This window comes from Taeniopygia guttata, chromosome 5 (genome assembly GCF_048771995.1).
Source record: "Taeniopygia guttata chromosome 5, bTaeGut7.mat, whole genome shotgun sequence".
NCBI lineage: Eukaryota > Metazoa > Chordata > Aves > Passeriformes > Estrildidae > Taeniopygia > Taeniopygia guttata.
Window position 1 is genome coordinate 58,753,011 of NC_133030.1, and position 12,057 is coordinate 58,765,067.

Genomic DNA, 12,057 nt, shown 5'->3' on the forward strand with positions numbered 1-12,057 from the left:
CACACAAAATATGGGGGAAAAAAAAAGGCAGGTTAAAACTGCAGACATGCAGCAAGCCCATTCCTCTAGGTCATGCACATCCCCAGGCCAAGGTCTAGGTATTGCTTTTTTGTTAAAAAGAAGAGTGTTCAGAGACAGGTAAAGGACTGTGTCTGATAAGGAAATATCTCCCAGGGTCAGTGGTTTCAGAGCTGTACTCGGGTTGAAACATCCAGATGCTGGCTCCTGATGCAACAGCTTCAGAGGAGGTGACTGATCTGCTGCTGTGACCCTTTGGCACTTGGTTGGGATGTTCAGTCTTTACAAAACTTGGACCTGCAGCCCAGGTGGTACCCAGGTCCTGGCTGCACATGGGAGGTGAAACACTTGGCCCTGGGAGATATTTCCTTGTGATCTTTTGTAAATATTTTTCCTTTTCAGTATCTCTTCAACATGTTCAGTGTTTCACTTCAGCTTCTTCAAGAAAAGAATCCTAAAGAAAATTCCTGAGGGTAAGGAAGATGGTGATCTTTCTGTCATAATCAGGTTTTTTAGTAAAAAAATCCCATTTTTCTGAAAAGCTCTAAAAGCTAACTATATTAACTTTGACCCTTTGGCAGCATCTGGAACATGCCCTGCAGAACATCATTAGGAAAATGGTTACTTACAGATTTGGAAATAAAATACATAAACAAGGAAAAGAAGAAGGGTCTTGCAAGTCCAGAGGCAAGTTGGGATGCAAACAATGGGATCAGGGAATGGAACAAGTGAATGACAGAGGAGTTACCCCAGGTTCGCTCTCTGATCCAAGTCCTTCAAATAATCTGTGGTTATAAGTTTTTTAGGGGATTGGTGGAGTTAGAAACTTTTCTTTAGAAACATTACATGTTATCTTGTAAATCAAACAACATACAATCAACAACCATCTGGTTCAATAGAAATAGATCTTTATTAATAACATGCACATCATACGTATATTTAAAATACATATACATTTTTTCTACTATTCACTTTAGAAAACAATTTCATAAAAACCTTCAGTCAGGTCCCAGGTAATTTTAAACATTAAAAGCCTTTTTTTTTTTTTTGTTACAGAACCAGTAGGTATTATTCCAATTATTTGGTGTATAATCACCATGTATTTAACATAATGCAGGCTCATGCATTTCAATAGAAATAGGTGTTCCCTTCTCTGCTTTGTCAATCATGTCAAATATATGATGATATACTTGACAACACCTGCCACAGTTGTCATATGCAGCTGTGATTCCCTCCTGGGAGTGTTCTACAGGTGATCTTTAAAATCTGGAGACAACTTTTTTACAACTTTCAGAGTTCCTGCGAGGAGCTCCTGGCACTGCAGGTGGCCCAGAGCCCAACTATGGCAGGAACCAGACAAACAGAATTTCATGAATGTCGGAGAGGAAAGCAATCTGAAAAAGGAAAAGAGGGAATTGGCAAATCCCCTCTCATGTCCATGGCAAACTGAGGTCAGGGTTGGGTTTCCCAAGGTCCTGCCAAGTACCAAATCAGATCTGTAGGGAGTGCACAGAGATACCAGCGATAGACGGTTTGCGGATTTACAGGACATTTACAGAGGCTCGTACGAGGATGGGACTTTAAGGCACAATAGTCCATATACTCCACACATTCATTGGAAAACAGAAGTTCAATTTACAGTGCAAGAGAGATGTATTGAAGAGCTGAAGTGGCAGCCTGGGGCTCACCATCACCGATGAGGCGGCGACTGAGGGGGATCTGCAGCCCCAGCCTCAAGCTCATGCACATGCTGAGCATCAAGCACACGAGGAGCCTCTCGGGCTCCAGTGACAGGGTCTGAGTGAGGAAATGGGGTGATAACCCAAGCATTTACAGGATCAGGGCCCTAATGTCACAGAATCATGGAATCATGGAATGGTTTGAGTTGGAAGAGACCTTGAAGACCGTCTCGTTCCAACCCTCCTGCCATGGGTGGGGACACACCTACACTAGAGCAGGTTGCTCCAACTCAGTGTTGGGGTTCTGCACCAGACCCCATCCCCACTCACACTGTGGCCCCCACAAAGGTGCCCCGTGCACCCTTCACCAGCATGTCCAGTCAGAAAAGCAGCACAAAGAAAACTCAACTCATGGAAACACTAATTACAGCCAAGTGTGCTGCTGTTCCCAGGTGAAAATGAATTGTCCTAAGCCAGTCATTTTCAAAATGATCAGCTCTCCTCACCAAGTCTGTCCTGGTTACCCAGCTCATCTATATTCCCTCTGATGAATATTCTATCTCCAAGGCAACTGAGTCAAAGGGAAGCAAGGACTTTCTTTACATCCAGTGCAAACATAGACCATATGTAGGAGTTCCTAATGCAGTCATAATAGAACATATATATATATAAAAATCTATCTCAGTGAAAGTTGACCACCTACAGACAGATTCTCACATCAGAAGCCAGAAGAGCTGAACTGTAGCTACAAACCCAAAAAAGAAAAATCACTGTATGTAGCTGTATTAAAATGCTGGTACCCAGTAGCTTGGCAACTAAATGCTAAAATCAATATAAGTATATAATTCAAAAGGTGTCAAATATTTCGGGAGTCACTTGCAATGTTATTGCACATTTGTACTTCTTTATCACCCCATAAACTATTTTTAAGCACTCAAATCAAAATTTTCAGACCCACTTTTCAGCAGCACCAATGCTGGGCAAAGCAGAAGCAGTAAAAACCGAAGCAGACTTAAAGCACATAGAATAGTGAACCTTTGATTCAATTCCATATCAAAAAGTCAACCATAAAAAACTCAATTTGTTCTCTAGAAAGAAATAATCCATTTTAACAACTCCTGGAGCAAGTGAAAATTTAAAAAAAGAGACAATGTGTTTTCTTCAAGAAAACAGCTCATGAGAAAAACTAAATTACTAAATTATCATCCTCTTTCCTAGGTAGCCCAAGGAGTTTTGTGACCTGATGCAGATTTTTGTCTGTTATATCTGTTCAGTTATCACAATTCCTTCACAGAGAAGCTTTCAACAGGCAAGAAAGTATCTTCCTCTTTCAGCAGTCAAAGAACCTCTTCAAAGGTGAATCTGACAGGGCCAATGTTTTTTGTTCAGGTGATGTTAAAGACTTTGATCCTACTGAGCTTTTTCATTTCACTGAAACATTTCTAATTTTAAGTTAAAAGATTTGTTTATTCAAGCCAGAACCATCCTATGAATATAAAAAGTCAGTCAGCGAGAGAAAAGAAGCATTTAAGCATTTCCTGTACATGCTAGATCGTTATGAAATCAGATGAAAACCGACACGAAGAGGGGAAAAAAAAGCATAAATCAAACCACTTCAGAGTGGAAAATTACATGGTTTGAAAAATCAGAAGACAGGAGCAATTTTCCTTTACCATTCCCCCAGCCCTGGGGTGGCTCAGGGCGTTCCCGCAGAGGCCAGAGGGCTCCTGAGGGATAATGGCACCTCTGACAACACCAAATGGGCTTCTCTGCCAGCTCTTACTGCTCACACTGGGCTGTCCTGCAGACCTGCTCAGCAGCCTGGCCTCTACCAGCCCCTTTTCCACTGGAAATTTGTCAAACTACACTGAAACCATTTCTCAAATCATGCAGCTGGACCAGCTGCATGGTTTTGGGCTGGTGCAAGCCCAGGGACAGCAGGAATCAAACCATGCACAGCCAGGGAGCTCTGAGGCTGAACTGCACTGGCTAAGGATTGAAAGACACCCTTTTCTAAGAGATAAGTAAATATGACTTGTCTCAAAGCAAAAACAGAGATCTGAACAGTCATCATGACTAACAGCACCTCCCAAACAGCACTGCCCTGTTTTTTCAGCCTTCCCACAGTATCTGAGATGTTTATATTCTCCAGTTTGCAGGTTATCCTTGTTTTGAATTACACTGCTGACATTAATTTTTTTAAATTAAAAAAAATCTGGGTTTTACTGCTTCCTTCTGTCTCCTAAACCTCTACTGTCTTCTAACTACTGACACCAGAGTTAACTTTGTTCTTCACACCTTTTTGCTTTTGCTTTTCTGTCTTTTCTCCTGCACTAACATGTGCCTGGGAGCTGTGACGATATGTGAGAGGCACACGACCAGGGCGCTCTGAGCAGGGTGACGAGGAATCTGACACAAAAAGCACATTCCTGGCAAGCCACAGTATTTGTTCACACTATAGAATGCTTCAGAAATAGCATCAGCCACATCTGCAAGAGCAAAGCCTTTCAAAACAAATAAAAAATTAGGTTCTTAGATATATATGTATATCTATGTATATATGTATATATATATATCTGCCTCCAGCCGAGTGTGCGCTATTATTTACTTTGTTTTAAAGCTTTAAAGTGGTGATAGCCAGCGAGGCAAAGCCAACAGACCTGCAGGACTTTGACAGGCTTTGAACCATCTCGTGTGTTTGTTCAGCAGTTCTGGGATGCAGGTCCCTAACAGCTAATTTACAGGCTTGTTAATCACATTCCTCCAAATTATAGTGCAATCTCTGCTTCTGACCCCATTGCTGGAGCATCATCTTTTCCCTAATGTTACTCTTTGGTATTTTCGTGACGTAGCTTTGGCAGCTATGAAACTTTCCACTTGTAGTCATTCCGTTTGCTGAACATCCCACATGCCATAGCTTGTGAAATATATATATTTACATATTTTAAAGTTAATACCCAGATTGAAATTAGACATTTTACTTAACCTGAAACATTATTATTAATGCTGAGCCGTTTCATCAGGAGAGCCTCTGAGGTCTTACCATCATCTGTCAGATACATTCATTCTCTATCCATGAGAGTTATCATTGTTTTTCTGCCTTTTATAGTCCACATAAAAAGAAATTGCTGTCTATTCCCTAGCACCAGTGTGAACCTCAGGCCAAACAGCAAATTAGCATGCAAAGAAGTATTCAGGGAAACAGCTAGGGAAAGAGGCAAATGAAGTTAAGGGAACACTGATGATGGGCTGAAGAAACAATCTTTCCTGTGAGTCATTCTGGTTTGTATTAAAATAGCAAAGTAGATACCAGCTAAGAGATAATATAAGTAAAAAGTGAATGCAATTAATTTTTTTAAAAAACCAACCCACAAACCCTTGCAAATCTCAGTATAGAGTGTCTGTAAGTAGCAAGCGAGTTCAGTCTCCGAAAATCCTAAGCTAAAGACTGATTCCTTTGGCACTGACTCCTTCATGGTCAAAGCAAGTCTCGAAGAAACTTTCTGTCTATACTTTTACAGCAGATAACTTGTGTTTTACTCCTCACTGTTAGACTACTCCACTGCTTCGGGGGCTCCCCTTGCACCGGGGCTGGCGTAATTTAACTGCAAAAAGGATTTGGAGCATCCGTATCTACACACAGGTAACTTTAAGTGCAGCTTTGTTTCTACAAACGGCCTTGCACGCAGTCTCTGCAGGTTTAGGACCTCTGTATTGCACCTCTCTGTGTGTACAGCAAGGTGCTTCACACCGGGGGTTAACAGTGGGGGCTGCAGAGCATTTTCCAAAGCACCTTCCACTCAGCTCCCTGCGCCTCCGCCTCCATTGCAAACACATCTGCAATTAGTGCCTCATCTCAACACCTCAACAAGCAGTCCAAGCATTCAGAAACAAACATCAGTGGGTCTAACAGCTACTTTTAATTCATTTTATAAATAAGCAACTGAGAATTTTGCTCCAGGTGGCTGCCCGTGTAGCCCATCCCGTAGACGGCGTTCTCTGCAGAGTAAGGCACGATGCGATACGAGTGCAGCTCTTCATAATAGAGCGACTGGGAACAGCACTCCTGCACCATCAGCTTCAGCCGTTTTCGTGCATCAGAGTAGGCAGTCCTATAGCACGGAGCCTCCTTAAAGTATTCATAGCTCTCCCTCTCTGTCTCTAGGTGAATCTTCCTCAACAGATTGTTAATTAATACAGACCTACGGAGATAGGCCTCGGGGTCGTCCAGGAAGCGGAGTTTCTGGAGAGACAGTTTTAGGATACAAGTCCGGTCCTCCGGTAGTATCAGGTGCTGGGGAGTAAATTGATGGGTCTTTAGCATCAAGGAATGAAATTAGGGAGAGGGAGGGGTCCTGGAGCGAGAGAGATACTCACTTTTGGACAATACTCATGGTAATCCTGATGTAAATGTTCTTCTTCTGCATATTTTCTCTTAAAGTAAGCTACTTTCGACGTCGTTAATGTCTTTGGTAGGCCCCGATCAGATCAGCTCTGCACAAAAGAGGAAAAAGAAAGTCAGTATTGGCCAGGGTGGCTGCAGCATCGCAGTCTGGGGTGTGCAGGGCAAGGAGGGATCCAGAGGGGGAGTGCAGCCAGGACAACACTCAGCCTCAGCCTGCAGCCCTCAATCTGCTGGCAGAACAGTTGAGAGGCTGGCAAATGTGAAGCTGTCTCTGAAACAGCCACCCTGAGGCTTGCCAGCACAGCCAGCCCCTCTGCCCTCCCTGGAGTGACCACCACAGCACTGGGCACAGGCAGATCTCCTGGTCCTACAGCTGAGTGGGGTGTTGGGGCCAGCCACAGCCTCACAGAGCAGGCAGGAGATGCCCTCGGTGGGAATGTCACCGTGCACTGCAGGAGGGACCAGGATGGGGCCACCTGTGTGCAGGACCCTGTGCCCTGCTGTGGGGTGTGCAGGCCGAGGATTGGGTTTTGATTTCCACTCATCATGCCCGGAGCTCCGTGGATTCCCTGGAAAACCAATGCAGAGAGCATTCACTAGATGGTAGTGTTGTCTCAGAAGAGCCCCAGTTCAAAGGGAGGGTGATGGAGCTGGTTTGTTCTCTGGGCGGCTTGTTTTTCAGGGCACAGAGGATGGAGGTTCAACATTTAGGATAAGAAAAGGAATTATTGGGGTTTTGTCCTGTGACAAGAGCCATGGGGACATCTGTTCCTCCAGAGCTGAGCCCTGCAGAGGACCAGGGCACTCTGGGCACTTGCAGCCAGGCCTGGCTGCCTGATCTGAGCTTGCTCATCTCCCTGGAAAGGTGACATGGTGCTAATTTGGCACCTTAAGTGGTCCATAATTCCACGGTACTCAGCCTGGTGAGCACTGGGTCCCTGTGAGAGCCAGGACTGGGCTTTGCTTGGCTATTCACCAGAAAACACAAGGAGCCACAACCTCCTTCCAGACCATCCCTTTTATAAGAAATTTCTGTTATTTGCTTTTCAATGTACTTAAAACAAACAAACAAACAAACAAACAACAACAAAAAAAAAAAAACACCACCAAAGCTTTATTATACTGATGTCTAAAGGCAATCCAGGGGAAGAAAGTATACAGAGACACTGCACAGAATAACTCAAAGTCAGGTCCTATAGAAACTATTTTCTTCCCCAAATTGGGATCTCCTTATGGGAGCATTTGAAAGTTAGATTTTCTGGAGAAATAAAGGATTTGGTTCCCTGACACAGTAGAAAAGCAATAATGTACTGCACAGCCAGAACACAGACTTCACACAGACTTCATGTTGCTGGAAGGATCCTTCCATGGGGCATGAGGGGCTCCTTGAGCCTTATTTGCTGCTGGGGGTGATGAGATACCCACACAACCATTCCAGGGACTGACAGCATCTTTTCTTCACTAGCAGAAAGGAGCAATGTGTTCTCCCTTCCTTCTTCTACATCAAAAACCCTCAAGAAAGGGCTGAAGAAAAAATCCCTTCTATGAGAGGATTCTTGCATTTCCTCACTGAATTTTAAGCCTGTGAGGATGGAGGTTTATCATGAAGGATTCTGCAGATCTGCACAGAAAACTGACTGTTTTCTGTACAGATCTGCAGAATCCTTCATTAAAGGGATGACACCCCATTTGAAGCCAAGACCCCTCAGCCCTGCTCTGGGACTCATCAGGACATGGATTGCACTTCAGAGCAGCATTTCTCCAGGAGAGGGACTATTGCTCTTACAGTGCCAAGGTTGTCAGGGTTCTAGTTGCCCTGGACCACCACACACATCAGAGATGCTCCCAGCACCCACCTCAGCTCTCAAGGACAAGGGCAAGGCTGTGGTCTTCACCACTCCACTGGCATTGAGTTTAAATCACAGGTTTAAATTCATGTGCAGCAATCTCCTCTGCTTGCAGGTTTCATTCCAATATTTGAGTTACACCAGAGCCTGGGCAGCCTGGATATTTAATTACTCAGATATTGTGTTCTCCCAGGTGGAAATCCCACTGTGCTGTGTTATCTGAGCACAACAACAAATGCATTTATCTCCCAGTGCCATGGGATGGGAGAACATTACAGTTCTCCTCACACTGCTCTGAGGAAGACAAAGGTACACAGACAGGTGAAGTGGCATTCCCATAGCCACCCAGGCTGTCAGGGCTGGGAAAGGAGCCAAAACCAGCACACAGGTAGGTACCTTCCTCCAAACCAAACCTCTACATGCTAAAACACACTTCCTAGTGTTTTTCATGGAAAAGGCTGGAAGCACAACCCTATCACTGCCTGTGTGCTGTGGAAGCAGAAAATAATCTTTAGTGCAGGGACAACACAGACAACCACAGCACTCAGAGCATCTCAGCTCAGTTCTGTAGCTCCCCCAGCTCCATGCAAAACTCTCCCTTGCTGCTCCAGGCCATGGGAATTCCACTCCCTGCCCCAGAGATGGAGGGTGACTGTGAAATTCAGCATCCCCTGAGCACAGGTGGTGCAGGAGACATCAGGGAGCTGGGACAAGGGAAGGAGCACTGGCAGCCTGTGGCTGGGAGGGAAGGAAGGCTCTGGGCTACACAGGCTGGAAGCTGGTGCTGGCTGGCAGGAGCAGACAGAAAAATTGTATTTTGCTGAGGGACACACATGATCATCCTGGCAGTGGGTTCACTGAGCACCCAGCTGGCATCTCCTTTCTGGGGTTAGGTTCAGCACCAGCCTGGAACATACCCCTGGTTGGCTGAATTTCAATTTCTAAAGCAGCAAAGTTGTCATGACCTTCTCACCCCAACACCCATAACTTAGTTTTGGAGCAAGGAAGGGAAACAACGAGCAAGCAAACACCAAGAGCATCTCTAGGCTGTAAGTTTGGCTTGAAATATGTTATCAGTTTTGAATGAAAGACTGCTTGAAGAGCAAAGTAGCCCCAAGCCGCTCGACACCACACCATCTGTCAGCAAATCCCAGCAGCTCCAGATCGGCAGAGCTGCAGAGTGGAGCACCCACTTCCCCAGCTCAGCAGCTCCCAGGGAGCTGTCCCCAGGCTCAGCTCCCCGGGAGGGAAGGGGTGCTGCCTGCACACCTGCAGGGTGAGACAGTGAGCTGGAAGCACTCAAATCCCATCCCAAGGCTGCTCAAGAGAAGTTCAGGGTCTGTTTTTGTGGTCAGTGCAGCGGCCATCCCACCACTGCTCATTTCATCACCATCATCTTTTGTGGCTGCTGCTGGTGCCCACACATCTGTCTGCAGGTTCAGGGGAGCGAGAGCATGAACCGTGACCTTGCACTGTGCCCTCAACACCAGCAGCGATGCTACAGCCCTCGAGGGACCCCTCTCCATGCAGGAGAGGACCAAACCTTTCTCTAACCCTTATTGGAAGTCAGCACTCCATGGCTGGGAGCTGCTTGGCTGGGGTTACAGCCACCCAAGGCTGTAGTAATGCCGCAGTGAATCAGCCCCTTCGTGTTTTGTTTAAATATAAACACATCGAATCAGTGCTTTTTGTGTGGAAGGCTATTCTCGCCAGCCAAGTGTTTTGACAGCTCCAGCAAGGTGCTGTGAGTCACTGCCTCTGCCTCGCTCAAGCTCTGAGACAGATACATCTTAATCACATTACGCTTTTTCCAGCGCTCCACCACAAGCCAAGGCACGGGGCCAAATCTCCCCACGGGGACCAAACAGCACCAGCGCTGAGTCCTGAGCCTGAGGTTCGTCCTTCCAGGCTGGATGATGGTCGGGAAAGCGCATCCAGCATCCCGGCAGCGCTCGGCCGCCCGCCCTGCGCTGTTCCCCGGGGGCTCGCTGCGAGGTGCCGGGGGGCTCGGCAGCCCCTCTGCCCACTGCTCACACCCCGCCGGTGCCTGCTCGGAACCCGCAGAGCATCGGGGCACGGCGGCTGGAGCTGCCATTAGCGCTAATGGAAGCTCGGGGTATAAATCCCACGCGCGGCAGTGAGGGAATAAGGCGCCGCTGTCTCAGAGTCTGCTTCACAAGGGCTTTAATTGCACTTTCAACAGAGCAAAGTGTGTCCGTTCCTGTTTATTCCTCCAGGGATAATTATGGTGCTCTGTGGCGTGGTACTCGCGGAGTTATAAGGCGTGTTTGGACAGAGGGGTGTCTTATCTAAATTGGATTGGAAATAGATTTATATCGTGGCAACTTCCCATTTGAACTGCAAATTGCAGCAAAGTCACTTCACCTGCGCTCCTGCATCGCCCCAGTGACAGCAGCCCCTCCTCGGCATGAATTAATGCCGGGCGATTTCCACAGCCTAGCCGAGACAGGAGCTAAGTCGGGGTTTAAAAAATGATTGGGGAAAAAAAAAAAAAAAAAAAAAAAAACAAACAAACAACAACACCTGAGCTTGTGCTTTTGCATCACAAACCACAGAGAGACATCTGCAAGCCTCGTCACAGAACTTGTGCGTGAGCCCTTGGGAGCATCCCCTCACCTGCCTGCTCCCGCACCTCCCCACCTTTCCTCGGGAAAAATAAAACCTTCCCTGCCTGCTCAGCGCTGCAGAGAAAAGGGCTCGTCCGAATCGATACTCGGGGGTTGTTGCTGCAGACATCTGCAGGGGGTGAGCACGGAGCCAGCCCCGCCGAGCTGCGCACCGAGGCGGTGACTCCAATGTGCCGCTGCCCCGCAGGATCCTATCGCCGCCTGAAGGAGCGGGATCAATATGCGAGCTACAGCTGCCCGACACGGAGAGCTCCGCTGAGCATCTCTTGCGTGCTCAAGCACAAAACCCGAGGCTCCTGAGCACACAGAAACTGGCCTTTATTATCAGCGGGAGACGTGACTTTGACATGGCAGGTCGTATCGTCGTGTCCTTGCGACTGCTGTCAACCCGCGGTGACAAACTCCCCCTCTCCAACCTTCCGAGCGCTCGCAATTAGGGGGTGCTCGGCTGAAACGTGCGCCTGGTTTCACATGCTCTACTGCTGCTTTTCTCCTTTCCTAGGGCAGCATAAGCAGCTGGTCCCACTGTGGGATCCTCACTGATAATACGAAGCTACCAGACCACAGGCAGATGAACATGTGGATCGAAAACACATGCCAGCCCCAGGATTTCACGCGGCTGCCAATCGATGGCAGCCCTCCTAGCATATCGAGCCTTATCAGCCAGAGCAAGCCCCCCTTCATTGACTCACGGCGAGGTGGGGACCCCCAGCCGCACTCTCGTCTGCTGCCTTTGCACTTGAAAACCGCCTTTTAGCTTGCTGATTGCTCTGCAGATCTCCCTAATTGCAGATTCTCCCTGGGCACACACTTGTATACAAGGCACAAGCGTCTGAATAGCTCTCGTGAGGGCATGAAGGCATGAGACTTAATGGCTGAGTGACTATTCCTGTCTCCCTCCTTAGAGTCCCACTGCTTTCCCCAACAGAATAACAAAATAATTCCAGGTTCACTCCCTTTCCACATTAATCCCAGTAAATTCCCTCACTCGGCCCAACCAGCTGAAGTTTGCAAACTTGTTAGTTACCTGAGGATGCGGAGTCAGTCTGCAAAGGGTCTTTCTGGGGTAATCTCAGCAGTTCTGGTAAGATTTCCCCCTCGCACGGGCTCAGCGAGCATTTCTGGCAGCACGGCACTGCTGAACGGTCACCTGCCGTGGTGGATCAAGGAGAAACACACATGGCTCAGGTGGCAAAGTCAGGACAAACACAGCGAGCAGCTGGACCACAAGAGGAGAAAGTGCTATTTCAGCATCCCTACAGGGCTTAGTAACAGGGATAAATAAGAGTTCTGATGTTACACCCAATTCTCTAACTTTGACCTTGCTTCCTGGAGTCCCTTTCACACATCAGGAAAGTAGATAAAACATTAAGGAAAAAAAAAAAAAAAATTCAGGCTCTCAGTGGTGTAACTATAATCCTCTCAGAGCAAATGATGCAAAAATACAGCTTGCTCCTCTA

At 47.0% G+C, this 12,057-nt stretch overlaps 1 protein-coding gene across 14 annotated transcripts in view; it reads right to left on the bottom strand.

Annotated features, from left to right (window-relative positions):
• Positions 1-906: 906 nt before the first annotated feature.
• SYT16 (synaptotagmin 16) overlaps positions 907-12,057 on the bottom strand; it is a 127,224-nt gene continuing 116,073 nt past the window's right edge. For all 14 annotated transcript variants that reach the window (XM_030275156.4, XM_041716337.2, XM_072930512.1 and 11 more), the window contains 3 exons: positions 11,625-11,747; positions 6,075-6,191; positions 907-5,991 (listed from right to left, as the gene is read on the bottom strand). The gene's annotated coding sequence lies outside the window, so the exon portion shown is untranslated. The remainder of the gene's footprint in view (positions 5,992-6,074; positions 6,192-11,624; positions 11,748-12,057) is intronic.